The sequence below is a fragment of the Primulina eburnea genome, chromosome 3 (assembly GCF_022965805.1).
Source record: "Primulina eburnea isolate SZY01 chromosome 3, ASM2296580v1, whole genome shotgun sequence".
In the NCBI taxonomy this organism is placed as follows: Eukaryota; Viridiplantae; Streptophyta; class Magnoliopsida; order Lamiales; family Gesneriaceae; genus Primulina; species Primulina eburnea.
Genome location: NC_133103.1, coordinates 21648970 through 21674296, shown reverse-complemented (window position 1 = coordinate 21674296; position 25327 = coordinate 21648970). Strand labels below are relative to the sequence as shown.

Below are 25327 nucleotides of genomic sequence, written 5' to 3'. Positions count from 1 at the left end.
ACTCATCTAGAGATGATCCCGACTTAACACTTGTGCAAGGGGTATTTGAATCACCCGCTACAGGTATAGAGTCCTGTACTCGAAAACTCTCCATTTGGGAAACCAGTGGTTTCTCAATGCCTTGGAGGATAGGTCTTTGCATTACAGACCATAGCTGAGTATATGCCTGTAAACAACCTGTAATTCGATCAGAGACAATTCTCTTACAGCTTGTTGTTGCCTTCCCGCAACTTCTGCGTTAACAGCTAACTTGTTGAACTCGGTTTGAAGCATTTCAAGGTGTTCCCTCAAATGCCTCTGCATCTTGATAATAGCATCAATGTCAATGTTGTCCATCTCTTGTCAAAAAATCTGCAAGAATATTTTCATGAGATTTGATTATCACAATATCAAAAATATAATTCTGACATAGTGCTTGCCATCTTAATAATCTAGCCTTCTCAGGTTTAGACTCAATTATATTCCTTAAAAAAACTTTAACTTGTGTGTTATCAACTTTCAAAGTGAATTTCTTTGCAAGTAAAAATAATGGCCATTTTTCAAAAGCCCTTTTTACTGCATAAAATTCCTTCTCGTTGATATGCCATCTAATGGCTTCTGCATCTGAGAATAACCCACTGCAATATCTGCATGGTTGTTCTCCATCTGGTGTGAGTTTAGTAAGAACTGCTGCCCACCAATGATCGCTGGCATCTGTGTATAATACCAAATCATCTTCATCTTGAGGAATCGCAATTTTTGGAAGATTTTTACAAACCTTCTTTAGATGGATGAGTCCTTCTGTGTGTTCTTTTGTCCATATGAATCTTGCATCTTTTTTCAATAATGGACTAAACACCTTCCTGTGTTTTGCTAGGTTTTTTATAAACATCCCAGCAAAATTAACAACTCCTAGAAAACTTTGAAGTTGTTTCTTGTCTTTGAGATTTTCTGGAAAATTCTGCACCTTTTCGACTATGTGGTCTTGCAGAATTATTCCTGACTCATCGATTTCAATTCCGAGGAATTCAATCTTTCTTGTAGCAATGACTGCTTTCTTTTCAGATAAAACCAGTCCTTCTTTCTTGCAAATATTAGAGAAAATCTCCAAATGCTTGACATGTTCATTCATATCTTTGGATGCTATTAAAACATCATCAATGTAAACAAACATAAACTTGAAATAATCTTTAAAAAGATTATCCATTTTCCTTTGAAATATCTGGGGTGAATTAGCTAATCCCATTGGTAATACTTCCCAAATATAATGTCCTTGAGGTGTGGAGAAAGCTGTGAATTTCTTGCTTTCTTCCTGCATCCGAATCTGATAGAATCCGGACTTACAATCGAATTTAGAGAATATCTTGGCATTGCGAATACAACTTATCAAGTGTTCTCTGCTAGGTATATAATACCCATCAAACTCCAGAATTTTATTAATTTCTTGATAATTAATAACTAATCTGGGTTTACCTCTTTTAATCTCACCATGATTTCTTACCAGAAAACCTGGACTGCTATATGGTGACATTCCTGCCTTGATCAAACCAAGATCCAAATGTTCCTTGATTATAATCTGCATATCCCTTTGATCAATGATGTTCATTGGGATGGGTTTACAACGGACAAATTCATACTCTTTGCCTTCCTTAATCTTAAGGCAAGCCCTGAGTTGATTTTTGTCCCACCATGCCAAGGGATCTTCATTGTAATTTTCTCTGATCCTCTTCTTGACATCTTCCAATGATATCTTAGATTCGAACTCTACTTCATTTGTTTGTAGAGTTATCTTAAGGCATTCTATATCTTCTAGTTGGAGTTCTTTATCAACTCTCAATTGGAGCATTGTTTCTCAAACCGTCTTGAATCCTTCATTTTTGGGTTCAGAAGTTTTCCTGAATCACCACGCTTGCTGCGAAACTGAATTGACAATTTTCTGTAAAATGCCTCTCTAAGTCTCTGGACTATGATTTTGTGATTACAAGGAGTTGTAAACACTAGTCTTCTAATCTCATTTTCTTGTGTATAGGATTTAAACATTTGTAAGAAATTGTTTCCTAACAATATGTCAGCTCCTGTATCATGAAAATAAATTGGTGGTGTTTTTACCTTGTACCAAGGTGTTTATTCAGCACTGCCAATCATAATTTAAGTCATCTTAATCCCTTTACATAAGATTAAGATTCTTCTGGAAAAATCTCTTCCAGCAATCTTTGGTAATTCTTCCTCCAAATTATTTGGAAAAACTCCTCTTTTTGCTGTACATATTCCAGCTCCTGAATCAATATAAGCAGCAAAGTATTCTGCCTTATATTGTTCATATAACATTCCTACTAGAATGTATATAGAGAATGGACTTGTGGTCATTGGATTTTCCACATTTTATCTTCTGCCATAAACTCCATTCCATGCTCTAGACGTTTCCAGGGTTTGTGTTCCTCGAGAAACTCTAGTCCAAGAATCAGTCGATCTGATTCTTTCCCTGGAATTCCCTGGATATGTACTTCCAATTCGCCGATATTAATCAGTCCTTGGTAAGTTTCTATCGTAGGTTGTTCCAAATAGTATATTGAATTACAAGGAAATTGATTCCTTTGCTTTGTAATGTCAAATACTATTTCTAACTCCTTCCATCCCTCTGGGCATCTAAGCTTTCCTATTGTAGAAAAACTTTTCAGCTCTTGTTGGGTTTCTATGATAGGCTTTTTAACCCATCTATAGCTTATAATTCTATCTCCTTAAAAAGATAGTCTTCTTGATTCCAATCTAAGATTCTGATTCCTTTGTAGAATTGGTTTGTCTTGGATCTGGATATCTGTTTCCTGTATTAAAGGAAACTCGACTCGTTCTGGATAAATTGCCTGAGCAACTTTTCCGAATATCTCTGGTATTTCAATAAACTCATTTCTAATAAACAATTCAGAATTATGTGTATTAGATAGAGCATATGAAATTTGATAAGTAATAGAATAGGGTCTATTACCTTCTTTCATCAGTCTTTTTTCCTTGAAGTTCTGATGCAATGTCAAGGCTCGACTGAAATCTCGATCTGCCAGGTTGTAGGCTATCCTTGGATAGATTACTCCTACAATTTTTCCCGCACAGAGATTTCCTGAGATCGTTCCCAGTATTGAATCTTGTAGATTCCCCATTCTTTTATCGCATGTAGCAATATCAATCCGTGAATTTATCCCTTCTTTGAAAGTAGCTTTTATCATAATTTGGATTGCTCCGATATGAATCCAGGACATAGTCTTTGCTACTTCTATCTTGAGTTTTTGTAATTCCTCCTTAATTTCTTCGGAAGGAATTAACTGCATCTCCATTTTATTTCCTGTAAGTTCCATCGGGATTGCCATTTCCCTTCGAGAAACTTTATAGATTAGATGATGCTTTCTGTTTCTTAGGCCAAGATTTCCTAAGAACTTTTCTACCTGTCCTGCAGAGAAACCTTGATATCTCTGTAGACTCGGATTTTCTCTCATGATTCTTTGAACCATGCTATGAGATATTGTTGTCTAGCTGAAGAACCCAGACAGATCTTCATGTGTTTCGTGTCGAAACACTTCGTCTTCAGTCAGATTTTGATTCTGTTCCATCAGATTCTTCTTGACTTAAGACTTCTTCTTCTTCATATATACTTTCATCTGAGGCGATGTCCTCAAATCGGTATACTTGAATAAGATCTTGGTAATAAACTGCTTCTTCAATATCCGGGGTAGGATCAAAGCGTTTAATACATCTTTTTTCATTTTCTGGACAGTTGGTCGAGATATGACCTCTTGCTCCACATGTCCAGCAATTAAAGTCCTTGAAACTTTCATTGGCCCGAGTATGAGCTCTTCTGAAAGTTTTCTTGGCAGGTGTTCTTCCTGTGCTTCGAGATGTACTCGATGCTTGGGATGATATCCTACTCCTGGATGGTCCGCTTCTTTGTCCAGATTTATAAGATCTGGCTTTCTGTCTAGACCAAACAGTTCTTGGTTTCCAAGAACTTCTTCCACTTCGTGCATAAGGATGAGTCCTAAAACTTTTCCTCTTGTGCTTCTATGGTTTACTTCCAATAATTGTTGGAAGATCATTTTCCTTCCAACACAAAGGAGTTCTTTTGTCAATACCCCTCAGTCATTTGTAATTCTTTTGTAATGCTGCCATGTGACACCATTCTGCCAATTTTCCTTTAAGGAAAGAGGCTCTTCTTGCTAACGTATCTGGATTACCAGGTACGTATTCCCTTATGAGAATTTCTCTCCAAGGACTTGGAATTTTTGCGAAGAAAAGCTGCATAGCTATATCTTCTTCGACTCCTGAATTCCATCTATATTTAGTGAATAACATGATGTACTCATCCACCAAACATATGTCATGTAATTCAAGACTATACAGAGCTTGAGTGTATTTCTTTTTCTTCTCTGTATCTTGACTGTTGAAATAATCTACCCTTATAAAATGCGCTTTAAATAGGGTAGCCATTTTTCCAGTGATCTCACTAAGAGATTCACCAACTAGGACTGACTCCTTCATGTCTAATGAAGTCATGTCCCAAGCAATTTTCACTGATCCCATAAGACTCATTTCCAAAAGTTTAATGCATCCTTTTTTGTTGAGATCGAGTGTTCCTGTTGCAATTCTCACAGCAGATGTCCAATCATCTATGAGATCTTCTCTGTTTTTGAAGTCTAATACATCAAGGTTAAGCATAACCCCGTAAGGATGTATAGGATTCAAAACAGTTTTCCCATATAGTGTTTGGTGCAAAGGAATTTGATTTCTCCTTGCCCTTGTCCTTGCTGGGTGTGATCCTCCACCAGTATGGAAATCAGATTGAGATTCTCTCATGTTTACATTTTGAGATCCCACACTTACTCTAGGTGGCTCTTGAGAAGATGACCAGGTTATAGCAGGTGGTGTTCCACCTATTGCTGTGTTCATCTTTAGATCTACTACTTTGAGATTTGCGAAAGATTCCGCAAGCTCTTGTAGATCCTCTAAACCAATCCTTTCTAAAGTTGTCATCAGATAAATTTCTTTTCTGAGACAGACTTGATTAGATTGATCATCTTTTCTTCTTCAGTCAAAGGTTTTGACACCACTCTGTCCTTCCCTTGTTGATGTAACAAAGGTTCAGTGCCAAATGATGGTGGTAACCAACCTCCTGAAGTTCGTCTACTGGAACTGAGTTGTTGTTCCAGTTTCTGAATTCTTGTTTGAATATCCTTTAATAATCCAAGAATTTATTCTTGGGTTTCAAGGATTTTCTCAACTCGTTGTGGTACAAAATATAGCATATTGCCATAATTTTGTACTGTCTTCTGAATTTCTCTAAGATCTGAAGAGAGCTTAGAGGAATCTAGAACTATCTCCAGAAACTTATTTGTTTGAATCATAAGTTTACCTGAGATTTTACCTGAGGGTGCGGTAGCTTCTCTTTCTGGTTCTGATATCTAACAATAGTTAGATGACCTTGTTGATATTCCAAAATTTTGGAATATTCCTTGTAAATTATTATCCTTGAACCGAAGTTCAGATTCATAATTTTTTCGAAATTCTCCTTCTCATACAATTAGTTACTAGTAATAATAAAGTTTGTGTTTGAAATAAATCAACCTAAAGCTCTGATACCATTTTCGGAGGCGCGGGGATCAACTAGAATAAAATAAAGAATAAGTGTAGTTTTGTCAATTTTATAGGTTTAGGGAGTTAAAAGAGAGGTTTTGATGGTTAGGGAGTTAAGGACAAGTTAAGTTTGGGTTTAGGGATTTATGAGCAATTTCCCCAAGAATTAAATAGGTGTTTATATTTTAGTAGGTCTTATTTAATAATTTTTTTTGTTAATGTAATAAATAACTAAATATAAATTTAAAAAACAATTAGTGATTTTTTTGTAATTAAATTATATAACTAACAATAAATACTTCAAGTTTTTAAGATATTAATAAAAAATAATCGTGTCAAGTATAAATGTTAAAAGAAAAAAAAATTGGTAGATAACTTATGTAATATTTTTTAGTTAAGAATTTAGTCAACATATTATTGAATTTGGTAACCTCAATTTTTTAAGATATTTAAAATGAGAGTTAATTTAATTAGTAAGACAATCGAATAGATTACGACAATGAGATATTAATAAAAGAAATTAAAGTATATAAATAATAGAAGTTGTAACGTCTCGAAAATTCGAAAGTGCACATAAATCACATGCATACAAGTTATTAAATTCCTTGTATATTTCAATTAATTGGATGAATTAATTACGTTGTGCATGTTGACATGTTTAAAATATACTTCCTACACGGTTGCATTAAAAATATATTTGTAAGGGTTATTCAAGTTGCGATCGAGAAACGGAGACAAATGGCTGAAAAAATGGAAAATGTTTCTATTAAATAATTGTTTTTAATTATTTAAAATATGATTGATGCTTTTTCTTATTTTTGAAAATAGGGAGTTTTGAGGTTATTTTATACGCCGAGACGTAATTTTTATCGGTGTTGGATTTTCAATAAAAATATGAATGTTTTGACAACCCGGCTAATTAATTCACAAACTTTATTAAACAAAATATTTTAATTAAGTACTAATGAGCTATTTGGACCTAATTAACTTTATTAATGGGCCTAAGCCATTGTTAGTGGGTTAATTAATTATTTAAAGCCTAAAATCACCCCATAACTCACACTCAACACTCGCCCCCTTCCACAAAAAATTCAGAACTCTTTTCACTTCAAAAAAATCACAGCACTCAAGGTTAACAAACAAGAGAAAGCATCAAAAGTTGCAAGAGTTTCAAGTCATCGTTCTTCGATTCGTTAACGTATAGTCGTGTGTTTTACTCATCATCACACCATATTATGTATTTAATTATGTTTTGTATGAAAAAAAAATTACACTTCTTATTATTTTCGTTTTTATGCATCTATATGTCTAAACTCATGAATTATTGCATCAAAACATGATTTATATGTTCATGAAGGGGCTGCCATGATTAGGGGATGTTCAAGGGTTGTTTTTACACGCCTTAATGGGTCTTAGAACACACGAAACACGCTACAAACAAAATAGAAACAAGCTGGAAACAAACTGCTCGTTTTAGGGTCAAGGGCTCGGTTAAGGGGGAAACTTGGTGCATGGCTTGGCTTGGCTGGACCAGGGCTGGGCTAGGGTCAGGTATGAGTCAGGGAGAGAGTCCTAGCCACGCTAGGACTCGAGCACCAGGGCTGAGACCGGTGAAGCCTCATGGAAGTCACACAGGTAAAACAGCTTGTGCAGGGAGAGATGGCTCGGCCATGGGGCTTTGGGCTGGGCTAGGTTAGGTCCTTAGGGTCCTAGGAGGGTACTTGAGGGGGTGGTTCAAGGGCTGGCTCGCTGGTTAAGTGGCTAAGCAAGAAAACAAGAGTCCTAGTCTATGTGGGTTCCTCAGCTGTGGCTTGCAACTGAAGTTGGGGCTTCGGTTTTGGGGCTACGGTCAGGTCCTAGAGGTTCTAATGGTCCAGTAGGGTCCACAGGGGGTCTGGTTCGAGGTTGGTACAAGAGGGTTCGGGCGTGGCTCGAGAAAAAACGAACATGGCTCAATGGTAGTCTAGGTGGGTTTCTCGGCTGTTTCTTGCAGCTTATGTAGTGCTTCGGTTTTGGAGTCAAGGGCAAGTCCTATGGGTTCTAAGGATCCATAGGGTTCCTAGAGGGAATGGAGATATCGTGAGGGAAAAAGTCCCAGATGGAGCTCGTTTAAGGGAGAAGGCCCCAGAGGGAGCCCGACGATCGTATTTCCAATAACATTATATGTTAATACATAAGGCCAAGGCTCAGTTGACGGGTGAGAGTGTCGCTGATATCCCTGCCGCCCAGTACTATGGTTACATGTAGATGGATCCATCGCCCAATACGAATACGAATACGAAAGTCACAATTAACGACCTGAATTCAACGAAAATGAATATGAATATGAATAAGGATATGGATAAGAATATGAATATGAATATGAATATGAATACGAATATGAATATGATATGAATATGAATATGTTTGTGATGAATATGAATATGTTTATGTTGATATGAAAATGTTTATGTTTAAAGTTTATGTATCATTATAAAAATGTTTATGAAAAATGTATATGTTTATGTATCTTCATGAAAATGTTATTTTAAGTACAAGTATTTTTACGGTGCATGTGATTTGTATATGTATTATGTTGTCATCAAGATTATGGAGTGTTGAGTCTTTAGACTTACTAGGTGTAATCGATGCAGGTGGATATGATAATAATGATAATGGAGACCTTGATGATTGATCTGACTGGACTGAAGATGCACATAATCCATGGACCAATGCTTCTAGTCTTCCGCATTTACGATTATGATTTATTTTAAAGATTTTACGATTATTTATTTATTTTATGAGTGGTTTTTGAGAGGGTGTTAGTTTTAACAATTTTGATAATTTAGGATATGCAAACGATCGACAATTTTACGATTCAAACGGTTTCCTTTGATTTTCAAATGTTAGTTGGTGGTTTTATTTTATAATAAAAATGGTGCAAAATATTTTATAAATATATAGATGTATTTTGGCCGAGTATCAAGGGAGAAAAAATTTCTAATACTTTTTTAAAAAACTAGTAGTGGACGTTTCAGAAGTTGCTTGGAGCTCGTGGTAAGAAAAAAGAAAGAAAAGTTCAGTACCATGTAAGTAAAAGAAATTCACAGAGAAGCAGTTGATGTACTATAAAGAAAATAAAACGTAAATACGTAGCAATAAGAAATGGAAAGCATCTTCTATATACGTAGATTTGATAAAGTATAATCTAAAATTTTTAATAAGTTTACACATATATTTTACAACTAAACATTTTCGATACTATAAGATAATTGTTATATAATTCATTTAATGTACATGCTGGTTTTGGTGGAGCTCTTTGATGTTTACGTCTGTCTCAATGCCATTTGCGTAGTCTAACATGAGCAAAAGCTTTGAATCCATCACAAGTATTTGTAATGCCCCAGATTTGACGACTGTCCTCACTATACTAAGACGTGTCTTTCCAGCGTGCTTATGTCCTCACTCACACGCACCCTGAGAAACTTTCCAGGAGGTCACCCATCCCAAAATTGCCCCAAGTCAATCACGCTTAACTTTGGAGCTCTTATGTGATGAGCTACCGAAAAGAAGATGCACCTTCGTGGTATGAGTAGTACATATCAAATCTTTTAAGCCCTCTTCAACTATACAGTTCATTACATTGAACAGTCTCGGAATCTCTCTCCTTCTGGTGTAAGATCGGTTCATTCATGTTCCCTCCGCGTAGAAGCCTGCCAAGAGCCGCTCATTGTCCGTGCAACCTCATGGCACCGGCGATCACCCCCCGCCCTCTTCGGCTCCGGGCCTCACATGCCCACCAGCTTCCGTTTGGTTTGTCCCCGAACCCACACCGTACTAGAAGAGGTCGGCTCTGATACCAACTGTAACGCCCCAGATTTGACGACTGTCCTCACAGTACCAAGACGTGTCTTTCCAGCGTGCTTATGTCCTCACTCACACTCACCCTGAGAAACTTTCCAGGAGGTCACCCATCCCAAAATTGTCCCAAGTCAAGCACGCTTAACTTTGGAGTTATTATGTGATGAGCTACCGAAAAGAAGATGCACCTTTGTTGTATGAGTAGTACATATCAAATCTCTTAAGCCCTGTTCAACTGTACAGTCTATTATATTGAACAGTCTCGGAATCCCTATCCTTCCGGTGTAAGATCGGTTCATTCATATTCCCTCCGCCTAGAAGCCTACCAAGAGCCGTTCATTGTCCGCGGAACCTCATGGCACTGGCGATCACCCCCGCCCTCTTCGGACCGGGGCCTCACAGTATTCTTCGTAAGATGACGGCCCATACTGGGTTGGAGTAAAATCTTCTTATTAGTTCTTCAAATTTTTTCTGAAATAGATAGTTGTATTGACATTGTCCGCAATCGATACATGTACAATAAGGATTGTTTTCCATTAGATTTGATTTATACACTAAATTTGCAGCTAGGAAAGGATAAGTATCGAGAAATTATAACTTTTTAAGCATGTTAAACTTCAAGTAATTAAGCATATGAATATATATAAGGTAAGATAAAGGAAGCTAAGTGAATTTTAATATATTATTTAAAATAAGTTGTGTGAGAATCTAGATTTTCGAGTCTTGTAATTAATTAAGACAAAAACTTGTGTGAGACGGTCTCACGGGTCGTAGTTGTGAGACAGATCTCTTATTTGGATCATCCATGAAAAAGTATAAGTTTTTATGCTAAGAGTATCACTTCTTATTGTGAATATGGGTAGGGTTGACCCGTCTCACAGATTAAGATCCGTGAGACGGTCTCACATGAGACTTACTCATTAATTAAACATGTATAAGATTTTATTTTTTTTCAAAGTTAGTATTTGTATAAATTATCTAGTCAATACCATAAATTCGAATCCATGATTATATATTGATAAAGTATACAAACTATTAAGACTCTAGTACTATTTTCATGGCATGACAATTATTATGGAAGGATTTTTCTTATATTTAAAATGGTGTGTATGCATAAAATATATATTTCACATATATGTAATCAGATATCACTAAATAATTAATTGGTGCTAGAATGTTTTATAGGTGGATACATGAGATTTCTTTTGGTGATCAATCACCAAGATTGGGAGCCAAATCAACCATGATTAGAACCAATTCATGTGACTGGAATTTTGGAGCTTGAGTGGCTGAAATTTTGCTCACACAATCACCTAATAATTAGACCATTTAGGCATCAATTTACCAATTAATTGAGGGGCTAACCGCCGAAATTTAGGAGCCAATCATAGCCTTAATTCATGCTCCTCAACCACTATATATGCATTTGAGTAGTGAAGAAAAGGCACCACTTTTTCCTAGCATTTCCCTTTCCTTTTTCGAGCTACTTGGAGGTAGAATTCATTGTGCTTCTTGGGGATTCTTGTTCGATTCTTGAGCTAGTAGCAAGGCGTCACTCCTTTCAACATTCACGTTTCATCAATTACTACTTTGTAAGTGGGTTTTTTTTTTCTATATTATAATTTGCACACTTGTCCTTTGTGAGTGGGCCTTTGTTATGTGTATATACTTTTGTAAGTGAGTTTTTGTTTGTCACACTTGTCCTTTGTAAGTAGGCTTGATTTTAAATCATGAAATTGTTACGTGCTCCTTTGTCTCTTTGAAATTTCGGTCGAGCATTGTTATTCCATTTTTCTTTTCTTGATATGATGATCAGGTGAACTATGGCACTATGAGTGTAACGCCTCGAAAACCTAAAGGTCCACGCAAACCAAATGCATGCAATTATTAAATTCTTTGTATTTTAATTAAATTGTTCTAATTGCATTAATTAATTATGTTGTGCATAATGACATGTTTAAAATATATTTTCCTACATGATTGCATTAAAATGTAATTTTTAAAGGTTATTCGAGTTGCGATCGAGGAACGGAGACCGATGGCTGAAAAATAAAAAAAGTTTTTATTGGTTAATTGTTTTTAATTATTTAAAATATGGGTGATGCATTTTCTTATTTTTGAAAATAAGGGCTTTTTTTAGGTGATTTTATATGTCGAGACGTAATTTTTATCGGTGTTGGATTTTCAACAAAAATACGAACTTTGTGGCAATCCGACTATTAAATTCACAAACTTATTTTAACAAAACTATTTTAATATTTTAACTAAATTCTAATTAAGAATTAATGAGCCTAATTTGTGAGCTTAATGGGCCTAAGCTTAATTAAAGAAATAATTAACTTAATTATATGTTAAACCATCCCAAACCCTACACAATACCTTCGCCCTTTTTCAGACTTTTGCTCACACCCCAATTCTCCAAATACACGACACAACACAATACATGTGGGGACCCGGACGCTAATCATGTTCTTAATCATTATTGGAAAAATTTAATCAATTATAATAAATAGGGTCTAAATTTTTATTTTTTTTTAAAAATACAGTATTAAATGCGGAACGTAATGGAATACATTCTAATATACATGTCAGTATTAAAGTACAAGTCTTGTACTATATACAATCATTCAAACTAAGGTTTAACAACTAAATATCAAGTGTCCAAACCCTATCTCAAATCAAGTTCGTAGTCTCCACTCTAATCACGATTTCTCTTCATCTTCTCGACCCCAATCATGTCCCACCTGTTGTCATGCACACATACAAACACGACAACAGCCGGATAACTCCGGTGAGAAATACATCCCAGTATAAATCAACGAAACATGCAGTTATATAAACAATGTAAAAGCATGTAACAGATATCAGTAACATGTATCAAAATCTGAAACATAACCAATATAAAATTGTCAATCAGACTCGTAACTCCACATCTAAGACTAGACTCAATCCTAGTCTAGGGATCCCGGTTTCCAGACGTTGGTATTCCATATCGAACATCAGTAATAGAAGAAACTCCAATTCTATCCACTTCTATATAACCAAACATCCGGTGTCTTGACCTATCCGTCACAGATTTTGGCACTTTCGCCAAATCACAATCCTCTGACAATGTGCAATGTGTCAGTGACGATTCCATCACTATCCGGCACCTATGTCACAAGGTTACTCGTCTAATACCTGCTTTCTAATCAATAGAACAAGCATATCAATTCAAATCACTGCACACAATAACAATAAGTATGTGATTTAGGGAAACTCAAGTATATCATACTCGAGTCGTTCTCCCGGTACCACATTGACTTATACCTTTCTCTTTTCGGTCTGACGAAGTCGAAGTCTCGAAGTCAAATCTGTCCATATCAAATCTGAAATGACAATATCGAATAGGCACAATATCAATATAAAGCTCAATTCAAGGCCTGTTCAGATCAATACGCAAATCAAGACATAATCTGATCAATGTCAACGAGACAACGATACAATCTCAATCAATAACGAATCTGATTAATATCAATCTACTGATGTTTCGACGGCATAACAATACGATCTCAATAATCCCGTCAATTTCCACATCACAGATATAATAACACGGCTTATAATCAATATCAGTACAACCCGTAAGCTTAACAATAACATATCATAATCTAAAATCTGTACAATTTCGCAATACCAACAATACAATATCAGTATATACGAATCAACAACTCATCTGATCCAAGTCTGAATAATATCAATATACCCAGCAATACAATATCAATCAGAAATCAATCCCAGCACCTCATAATCGATAACAACACAAATCTGATATCAATTCAATCTAATCACAATCAAATCAAATCTGAAAATTCATAACAATTTCATAGGGTATCTGTTTCTCAATCCGGTTTAGATTATACGATGTCTGATATCGTAAGAACAACATATATGAATCATATCCGATTCTGGAAATATCATAATTTCGATTCCTATCAAAACGTAAGAAAACTTACGTCCAGTTAAAGCTCTCGTCGATAGAAACAAAACACTGAAGTCGTATTGAAATTCTGATGGGCGGATCATGCACAAACTTCAAATTCCTAAAATAAAAGGCGTAAGGATTTCTGGCAATTCTCTGAAGCCTTCTCTCGATTTCCTTCTTGTCGTCCAACTAAATGTCGTACAAACTTTATATATATATATATATATATATATATATATATATATATATATATATATATATTTATATATATATATTTATATATATACACATATTGATAGAGGTGGATTTTACGTGTTTTTCGTACCATGTTATGTCGCATTGTGTTACATTTATCATTTAGACTGCATGCATTGTGCGTTATTTTAGAGTAATTTATATCTTCGTGTTGCTCATGTGTTTAGTTGACGAAAATGCAGGAGATTCGTGAAAAAATGAAAATCAAAGCGGGAAATTCGAGAGACATGTGCCCGCCCGGGCGCGCCTAAGAACAGAAAGAAGATGAATTTGCGAAGACCACCCGCCCGGGAGGAAACTTACATCCGCCCGGGCGCGCCAAAGAAAAATAAAAAGGCAAGATCTGCGAGAGTTATCCGCCCGGGCGCATTCGTATTTTTGGAAAAAATAATGGACGATTTCTTTCCTTAATTCTGAAGAGGGAAGATATGGTAGGGGGAGAGGCACGAATTCAGAGGTTGTTCTTGAGCCGCCACAAGTTTGGAGAACATTTTGCGCTTGGATTGAAGATTTGAAGCTTTCGGGCGTCGTTCTTCGCGTTTTTCGTCAACTCTAGTATTTCTTATTTAGTTTTATCATTTGAACTTTGTTTTGTTGATTTTCAATTATGAACTTTAGTAGCTAAACTTTAATATTTGTTGGGATTTAAGGGGATCCTACCCCGAACCTTGATTTGAATTAATTTATATTTCGATTGTGCATTATTCTTGATTTTACTACTGTTTTATCGTGTTGTTAGAGCGTAGCTAATTTTAACAACGTCTTTATATTGCGAGTGAGTTCGAGAGAATAACTTGTGATAGGAACAAGTAGTATAATCCGCGGATCTACAATTTACATAGATATATGAAATTGGGTACGTGCCGATAGTCATAGTCCTTAGGGTCGAAAATTAGGGATTTCATAGATCGAAATGCGATTTGCTCTTGATAAATAATTAAAGACATTTAATTACTTCATTGAGTAGAATTAGTTTGGCATAGCTCGAGAGAGTATGTTCAATAGATTAGGAAATCTTGTCGGAAGCGTAGATCACGATCGAACGAATTAATTAATAAACGAGGGGTAGGTGAACCGAGATTCCCAACAAATCCATTTCTCATTGAATTTTAACTCAACATTTTAGATTAAATTCTCATTCATTACTTGTTGAATCATTTTAATTGCATATTTATTTGAGTATAGTAGGAATAATCACACAACTCAATTTTCGTTGCTAAATGTTAAATAACTGAAAATAATAATTGTTAAACACAGTCTTCAGTGGAACGATACTCGTATGCTTGTATACTATATTATTACTTGACATCGTGCACTTGCGATTAATTTTGAGCATACAAAATCATATTTTTATTGGGGATTTTACTGTGCAAGTTTTGCTCGATCATGTTTTTGGCGCCGTTACCGGGGACTGTTAATCTACAATTTTATTTTTAGTTATTTCCTTTAGCATTATTTTATTTCTCTTGAGATAACACTTCATATTTTATTACAGATATTTCTTCCAGTGCATGCCAAAGTCACTTGACGTGGAGCTTGAGTTTGATCCTGAAATTGAAAGAACTTTCCGAAGGCGAAGACAACAACAAAGACTTAAAGAACTGATGGAAAGACACGAGCAAGAACGTGGATAGGAACAGCGTGAAAATAGACAAGTTGAGATACCGCGTCGTATACCAATGCTGGAATATGCCCAACCTTCTTTGGAGGGTGCACGCCCTAGCATTGTGAGGCCTATCGTGCGGGAAAATCACTTTGAAATCAAGCCAACCATAATCCAGATGATTCAGAACACAGTCCAATTCGGAGGAACTGCAGTAGATGATCCAAACACGCACATCGCAGATTTTCTTGAAATTTGCGATACTTTTAAATTCAATGGAGTTTCTGATGATGCTGTTAGGTTGCGTTTATTTCCTTTCTCCTTACGTGATAAAGCTAAAGCGTGGTTAAATTGTTTGCCTGTAGGTTCGATCGCTACATGGGACGACATGGCAAAAGCATTTCTCATCAAATACTTCCCTCCCTCCAAGACCATGAAGCTGCGGGCATACATTACAACATTCGCTCAATTCGATCAGGAATCTTTATATGAGGCATGGGAACGCTTCAAAGATCTACTACGCAGATGCCCACATCACGAATTACCACTTGGGTTAGTCATTCAAACATTTTATTATGGTTTGCTTACTCCTAACCGTACTATGATAGATGCTGCTGCATGTGGAAACCTGTTGAGGAAGACTACGGAAGAAGGATACGAGTTACTGGAGGAGATGGCTGCTAGCAGCTATCATCTTCAATCTGAAAGAAATACCCAGCGAAGGAGTGCAGGAGTTCACCAGGTAACTGATTTTTCTGCTATTACTGCACAACTTGATGCTTTAAACAGGAAAGTAGACAACTTGAATGTGGGTGGCACGGCGATGCGTCTTCAAGAGATATTCTGTGAAAAGTGTGGAGGGGAACACTATGTGAAAGATTGTCAAGATGACAACCCGTTCTATGTGCCAAATGAGGCGCCGGTGAATCAAGTGGGAGTCCAAAACCGCCCAAGGAATGACCCTTATTCGAACACATACAATCCTGGGTGGAGGTAACATCCCAACTTCTCATGGGGGGGTCAAAACAGTCAGAATAGACTGCAAGAAGGATAACAATATGGGAAACAACCGATGTACAAATCCGATCCTCCTAGAGAAGAAAAGTCCAACTTGGAGCAAATGATGTCTAAGTTTATTTCATCCACTGAAACTAGACTTCAAAACCAAGATGCATCGATAAAAGGGCTCGAGAATCAAATTGGACAGTTGGCCAAGATGATAGCAAGTAGAGAGCCGGGCACCTTGCCAAGTAATACCGAGACTAATCCAAAAGAGCAAGTGAAGGCCATTGAGTTGACGAGTGGGAAATTTTGGAGTCGAAGGGAAAGGAAAAAATTCAAATACCGGATGAACCGACTGAGACATCAAAAGGTAAGTCTTCTAACTCCACACCAGCACCCACTGCACAACCTAAAATTGTTATACCTCCTCCTTTTCCTGCTGCATTGAAAAAAGCAAAACTAGATGCACAATTCGGTAAGTTTCTCGAGGTGTTTAAAAAATTGCATAGCAATATTCCCTTCGCCGATGCTTTAATGCAAATGCCTAGTTATGCTAAATTTTTGAAGGATATTTTAGCGAATAAGAGGAAGTTGGAGGGTCACATGACAATGAACTTAACTGAAAATTGCTCCGCTTTGGTGCAAAACAAAATCCCACCGAAGCTAAAAGACCCAGGGAGTTTCTCTATTCCTTGCATGATTGGTGATGTTGTTTTTCATAAGGCATTATGTGATCTTGGTGCAAGTATTAATCTTATGCCATTGTCTGTGTTTAGGAAACTTGGGTTGGGAGAGCCTAAGCCGACGAGGATGTCCTTGCAACTGGCTGACAGATCTGTCAAGTACCCCCGCGGAGTGATTGAGGATGTGCTAGTGAAAGTGGACAAATTCATTTTTCCTGCGGATTTCGTGGTTCTCGAAATGGAGGAGGATACAGAGATGCCTCTAATCTTGGGGAGACCGTTCCTTGCAACTGGCAAGGCACTAATTGATGTACAAGAAGGGAAGTTGAGATTGAGAGTGGGCGAGGAAGAGATTACTTTTGATGTTTTTAATGCACTTAAGCACACACTGCATTCTGATAGTTGTTTTAGAATTGATGCTTTTGACTCTCTTGTGTCTCACTATGTGCAGGATGTTTTTAGGGACCCTTTGGAGGCCACTATCACTACTGAATTGAAAGAAGAGGCAATGGATGAAGAAAAAGCTGAAATAGTAGCATACTTCAATGACAACCATCCATGGAGAAGGCCGATGAGGATGAAACTGGAAGATCTAGGAGAGCGCAAAGATTTGATCCCTCCAAAGTCGAGCATCGAGGAGCCACCGACGCTTGAACTCAAACCCTTACCTCCGCACTTAAAGTACGTATTCCTAGGTGAGAATAACACGTTGCCTGTCATTATTTCTGCTGCTTTGACAGATGCTATGGAGGACAAATTGTTGCAAGTTCTCAAAGAGCACAAAAGGGCATTCGCTAGGAAGGTGGCAGACATCAAGGAAATCAGTCCATCGATATGCATGCATAAAATCTTGATGGAAGAAAAGTACTCACCTCTCGTGCAACCTCAAAGACGACTAAATCCAAAGATGCATGAGGTAGTGAAAGCTGAAACTATTAAGCTTCTCGATTCAAGTATTATCTACCCTATTTCCGATAGTGCTTGGGTAAGTCCGGTTCAATGTGTGCCTAAGAAAGGTGGGATTACGGTGATCACCAATGAAAAGAATGAACTTATTCCCACGAGAACTATTACGGGGTGGAGAGTGTGTATTGACTATAGGAAGTTGAATGATGCCACCCGTAAAGACCATTTTCCTCTTCCCTTTATTGATCAAATGTTGGAGAGATTAGCAGGGCATGAATTTTATTGTTTTCTAGATGGGTATTCGGGGTATAATCAAATCACAATTGCACCTGAGGACCAAGAGAAAACCACTTTCACTTGTCCTTATGGCACGTTTGCTTTTCGCCGAATGCCTTTTGGTCTTTGTAATGCACCTGCTACATTTCAGTGCTGTATGACTGCTATATTCCATGATATGATTGAAACCTTTCTTGAAATATTTATGGATGATTTTTCTATCTTTGGTGCAACGTTTGATGAGTGCTTGCAGAATTTGAGATCCGTGTTGAGAAGATGCGAGGAGACGAACTTGGTGCTCAATTGGGAAAAGGGCCATTTCATGGTACAAGAGGGAATTGTTTTAGGGCACAAGGTTTCGGAGCAAGGAATTGAGGTGGACAAGGCAAAAATTGAAGTCATAAAGAACCTACCACCACCAGCCTCAGTAAAGGGAGTTAGAAGTTTTTTTAGGCCACGCCGGTTTCTATCGGCGGTTCATCAAAGATTTTTCTAAAGTTGCCAAACCTCTATCTTCTCTACTTATGAAAGATATGTCCTTTGATTTTAATTCTAACTGTTTGCAGGCATACGAGGATTTAAAGGAGCACTTGGTGACGGCTCCTGTCTTGGTGGCATCGGATTGGGATCTGCCCTTCGAGATCATGTGCGATGCCAGTGATGCTGCGGTTGGTGCTGTCCTCGGCCAAAGACGGGACAAGGTATTCCACACTATATACTATGCAAGTAAGACTCTAGATGAAGCACAATTAAATTATGCCACCACTGAAAAAGAGTTACTTGCAGTAGTGTTTGCACTTGATAAATTTCATGCATATCTTGTTTTGTCAAAAGTCATTATTTACACAGACCACTCTGCACTGAAATATTTGCTTGCTAAAAAAGATGCAAAGCCACGCTTACTTCGGTGGATCTTACTGTTACAAGAGTTTAATTTGGAAATAAAAAATAAGAAAGGTGTTGAGAATGTGGTGGCGGATCATTTATTTAGACTAGAGCTTGTTAGTAATGACTGTGTAGATCAAGCTATTAATGATTGGTTTCCTGACGAGCAACTGTTTGAGATGAAACATTGTCCATGGTATGCAAATTTCGCTAACTTTCTTGTCACAGGCACACCTCCACCAAACCTATCGTTTCACCAATGAAAGAAATTCTTTTCTGACGTGAAATGCTATTTTTGGGAGGAACCGTTTTTGTTTAAAATTTGTGCAGATTCCATGATAAGACGGTGTGTTGCGGAGGAAGAGTTTGATCAAATTCTCAACCATTGCCATGACCGTGAGGTAGATGGTCATTTCGGACCAACAAGGACGACATCCAAGGTACTTGAATGTGGCTTTTATTGGCCAACTCTCTTCAAAGATGCTCGTTCTTATGTGCTACATTGTGATAAATGCCAGCGGTCAGGTAACATCTCTAACCGTCATGAAATGCCTTTAAATAATATCATTGAATGTGAGGTTTTTGATGTGTGGGGAATAGACTTCATGGGACCGTTTCCCAGTTCTTTCACGAAAAAATACATCTTGGTTGCTGTGGATTATGTGTCTAAGTGGGTAGAGGCGGAAGCGTATGCCACTAATGATGCTCAGGTGGTCCTAAAATTTTTAAAGAAAAACATTTTTTACCGATTTGGAACACCACGAGCAATCATTAGTGACGGTGGCACGCATTTTTGCAACAAACTATTTGAAAAACTTTTGAGCAAATATGGTGTTACACATAAAATCTCTAGCCCCTATCACCCCCAGACGAGTGGGCAAGTGGAGGTGTCTAACCGAGAGATAAAGCGAATTTTGGAGAAAGTGGTAGGTGTCAGTAGGAATGATTGGTCGGTGAGATTAGATGATGCTCTGTGGGCATATAGGACTGCTTTTAAAACACCTATCGGCACTACACCGTATAGGCTTTTGTTTGGTAAAGCATGTCATCTACCTGTAGAGTTAGAGCATCGCGCATATTGGGCAACAAAAGCACTGAACTTTAACTTTACTGATGCAGCTGAACGACGTTTGCTTCAACTAGATCAGTTGGAGGAGTTCAGAAATCTAGCATATGATCTCGCACTAATCTACAAGGAAAAGACGAAGAAAGCCCATGACAAGCAGATCATCGAGAGAGAATTCAAAAAGGTGAAAGTGTCCTACTCTACAACTCCCGGTTGCGACTTTTTACCGGAAAATTGAAGTCACGATGGTCCGGTCTATTCGTGATCTCGAAAGTTTATCCATCGGGAGCGGTAGAATTGAAAGATGGGAAGGATGGGACATTTACGGTCAATGCCCAGCGCCTGAAGCACTACATGGGTGGCACAATTGAGCCACAACTTGGAATCACCCGGTTCCAAGACATGCCGAACTGAGACGGACTGACAGTCAAGCTCTCGACTATAAATTGAGAACTATTTTCTTTCCCTTATCTTGCATTTGACTTAATTGTTCTTTCGTGTCAATTTATTTATTTTCTTTTGCTGTTGTTTTAAAAAAAAAGGAGGAATTGCCGTGAAGCTCCCGCCCGAGCGGACATTTACATCCGCTCGGGCGCGTACGTTTTCGACTAAATTTTACACAAAATTGCCGTGGAGCTTCCGCCCGGGCGGACATTCACATCCGCCCGGGCGCGCCACTTTTTCAAAAAAAAATCGAGAGGTATCCGCCTGGGCGGAAACTTACTCCCGCCCGGGCGGATCGCGCAGACTTAAAAGTCTGCAGCCCTTTCCTTTTCTCCCCCATTCGAACCCTACTCCTCCCTCCTCAAATTTTCGCCCCTCCTCTCTAAATCTTGCTCAAATCTCTTGCCTTGCACAAATTTCAGGTACAATCTTGGGTCCCCATCTTCACCAAACATTAGGAAGTGTGTTTTTCCAGTCAAGATTTGAATTTTCCGGCCACCACTGCTTTATTCCGGCCGCCGCCACCGATTTCCAGCAAAACATTCTCCGGCGACCCGCTTATTACTCCGGGCTACTTGTACTCTTCCCAAATAATCAACAACGATGGCACCTAAAAAGGCTCGGGTAAGTCACGGTGCTTCGTCTTCGTCATCTCATACCTCTCAAGTATTTGTGAATATTGCTGCTAGGGAACGATATGAGCATGCGAAAATACATAGAGCTCCGCTTCGCGAACGAGGTTTCCAATTTGAGTAATATATAGATATCATCAATCAAATTGAGAAAAGAAGTTGGGGTAAATTTTGCCGTCAACCGCAAGCCGCGGTGGTGCTAGTGGTGAGGGAATTCTATGCCAATGCTGCTGAGAGGAGTGACGGTAAGGCTTTTGTGAGAGGGAGCTTGGTTGATTTTAGTTCAGCGGAGCTTAATAGGGTGCTTGAGACACCGGCGGTAGACGACTCAGTTTATGTGGCATGGGCGGCCGAACCGGATTTGGACCTGATGATGCAGCGCATATGTTATCCGGGGTCTCCGTGGAAGACACCGGGCTCACACACCTGTTTTGCCGAAAAATATCTGCTGATCCCGGCTTCGTTGTGGTATGCATTCCTGGCCACACGTTTGATGCCATTCGGGCACACGAGCGAAGTCCAGAGGGAGCGAGGGCTACTGCTTTATGCTTTGATCACTCAATTGCCACTCAATGTGGGCAGGATAATCCATTCGCAGATCCAGCTGAGCATTCATAATCCGAATGTGGCATTGTTCTTTCCCCACATTATCACAGAGCTATGTGCGAGCGCTGGAGTCATTTTTCAGGATGACGATGAGTGGCTACCACCGACCAAGGCCCTCGATGACGCCAGCTGGTTACAGAAATTAGCAGTGCGGCGGAAGGCTTTACCGCAGGTTGGCTCCATCTGGGACGGCTACACTTTTGATCCCGTGCCACAGCAGCCCCCACCACCGGCCCCGCGACCTCGCCGTCACCTACTGCAGGACCGGATGGACGAATTTGTTGCCTTTGCAGACCATCAGCTACAGTGGCAGGCCGTGAGTCAGACGTACCAGACGGCTACTGATGCCATGCTTCGCCTATCGTTGAGTCACAGTGGTGGCGACCCAGCCCTTCTCCCACCACCCATGCTAGCGTTCCCGCCGCCGTTCCATTTTCACTACGCCGATGCACCAGAGCCAGACGCTGGCGTCGCCCCCCGGAGGAGCACGAGGAGGAGGATCAGTGAGAGGGGAGTCACTTCTATCCCTTCTTTTCTTTATCGCATTTCGTTTCGTTCAGTTTATTATTTTCGTTTATTGCTATTTTTGTTGCATGTTTAGGTCATAGTCCATTCATTTTGTTGTGCCTATCTGTCCTTAGTCTATCGTCTGTTGCATTGGGGACAATGCTAGACTTTATATTGGGGGGTGGATGGGTGTTGTGTCGTCTTTGTCGTATTGTGCTTTAGTTGTTTTGCATGAGTTTGTGTGTCAGCTGACAGTGTTTGGAGTAGTACATTGTTAGCCGATGATGATTAGGAAATGATGAGACATGCCCTGTCTGTCGTGTATTCGCACACCTTTAGCACATACTATGGTAAAGACATACAGTGTCATTTAAAAAATTGAACTCTCTTTGCACAAATGTTAGAACTAGAAGCACGCATGATAAGATGGGGCAAAAAAAACTAAAAACTAAAGTGGGGAACGAAGATGTTTGAAAGTGTAAATTGAACTTAACGACATTCTCTTGAATCAAAGTATCTATCAGCATCGAAAAAAAAAGAAGAGAAAAGATGGAGATGTAAGGTGTGGGGGAGCCAAATAAAGGAATGAAATTCTATTCCTGGCTAAAGTTGGAGATGTAAGGTGTTGAGGATCCGAATAAGGGAATGAAATCCTATTCCCGGCTAAAAATGAAAACACCTGGATTTGAATCTGAAATGAAAAGTTCTAATATAGTCCTTTCATTACTGTATTCTTATTCAGAGAGGAAAAAAAAAACGTTGCTGATGGATACTGAGTGCAAAGGCATACTGGAGAGTGATATTTACACTAACAGGCTGATTTAAATCTCTGACAATGGTTGATGATGGATCCCTCTATCATTGGTGATGCTAGGACTAACAACACACACGTTCAGGTATTATTTGAAACAATGTCTAGACCAAGGGAAGTGCGAAGAATTGTGCTTTTGTGTTGATTGACAAGGGAATATGTTGAGTTTCGCTGAGGCTAGTTGATGGCTAGGAATTCACTGTCGTGCTACTTTGTGTCACGTTCCACTTCTGTCATGTCACCTGTTTTGCTCGAGGGCGAGCAAAAGGTTAGTATTGGGGGGTCGATAGAGGTGGATTTTACGTGTTTTTCGTACCATGTTATGTCGCATTGTGTTGCATTTATCATTTAGACTGCATGCATTGTGTGTTATTTTAGAGTAATTTATATCTTCGTGTTGCTCATGTGTTTAGTTGACGAAAATGCAGGAGATTCGTGAAAAAATGAAAATCAAAGCGGGAAATTCGAGAGACATGTGCCCGCCCGGGCGCACCCAAGAATAGAAAGAAGATGAATTTGCGAAGACCACCCGCCCGGGCGGAAACTTACATCCGCCCGGGCGCGCCAAAGAAAAATAAAATGGCAAGATGTGCGAGAGTTATCCGCCCGGGCGCATTCGTATTTTTGGAAAAAATAATGGACGATTTCTTCCCTTAATTCTGAAGAGGAAAGATATGGTAGGGGGAGAGGCACGAATTCAGAGGTTGTTCTTGAGCCGCCGCAAGTTTGGAGAGCACTTTGCGCTTGGATTGAAGATTTGAAGCTTTCCGGGCATCGTTCTTCGTGTTTTTCGTCAACTCTAGTATTTCTTATTTAGTTTTATCATTTGAACTTTGTTTTGTTGATTTTCAATTATGAACTTTAGTAGCTAAACTTTAATATTTGTTGGGATTTAAGGGGATCCTACCCCGAACCTTGATTTGAATTAATTTATATTTCGATTGTGCATTATTCTTGATTTTACTACTGTTTTATCGTGTTGTTAGAGCGTAGCTAACTTTAACAACGTCTTTATATTGCGAGTGAGTCCGAGAGAATAACTTGTGATAGGAACAAGTAGTATAATCCGCGGATCTACAATTTACATAGATATATGAAATTGGATACGTGCCGATAGTCATAGTCTTTAGGGTCGAAAACTAGGGGATTTCATAGATCGAAATGCGATTTGCTCTTGATAAATAATTAAAGACATTTAATTACTTCATTGAGTAGAATTAGTTTGGCATAGCTCGAGAGAGTATGTTCAATAGATTAGGAAATCTTGTCGGAAGCGTAGATCACGATCGAACGAATTAATTAATAAACGGGGGGTAGGTGAACCGAGATTCCCAACAAATCCATTTCTCATTGAATTTTAACTCAACATTTTAGATTAAATTCTCATTCATTACTTGTTGAATCATTTTAATTGCATATTTATTTGAGTATAGTAGGAATAATCACACAACTCAATTTTCGTTGCTAAATGTTAAATAACTGAAAATAATAATTGTTAAACACAGTCTTCAGTGGAACGATACTCGTACTCTTGTACACTATATTATTACTTGACATCGTGCACTTGCAATTAATTTTGAGCATACAAAATCATATTTTTATTGGGGATTTTACTGTGCAAGTTTTGCTCGATCACATATATATATATATATATATATATATATATATATATATATATATATATATATATATATATATATATACACATATCGTGCATGTCCAAGCCATGTGGCTTCATCTTTGCAAAGCACGTCTCGCGCATATGCGCGACACTACTCGGCACATATGCGCGAGACCTTATGTCTCGGCGTGTGTGTTCTTGGCAGCTCGCGCATATGGGCGCACCGTCGCCGCGCATATGCACGAGGTTCTCTGGACATCACATTTAGCTTCTGCACATCTCGCGCATATGCGCGCACACGTCTCACGCATATGCGCGAGGTCTTTTGCCACTGTCGCGCATATGCACGGCTCTTTGTCGCGCATATGCGCGAGGTGTTCTGTCCTCGCACATATTTCGTGTTTTCTTTCGTCTTTTCCGATCTAATTCTTTCCGTCTATAATCACATTAGTTATCACCAAATCATTTCAGATTAACACGATAAAATCTCGGGCCTTACAACACATACCATATTTTGAGAAGAGAAATTGAGAAAGTCAAGGAAGAGTTCAAGCCAAGGTCCTTGCCCTGTTCTTCGCAATCGTCAACGAATAATCGTTCATTTAAAACGCCAAGGCACGCCATATTCTTTCTT

General features: G+C 38.5%; 1 non-coding gene across 1 annotated transcript; it reads right to left on the bottom strand.

Moving 5' to 3' along the window:
- Positions 1–15691: 15691 nt before the first annotated feature.
- On the bottom strand, positions 15692–15797 carry LOC140828725 (small nucleolar RNA R71). The gene has a single exon (XR_012117293.1). It is a non-coding gene; the product is annotated as a small nucleolar RNA R71 (small nucleolar RNA).
- Positions 15798–25327: the final 9530 nt, after the last annotated feature.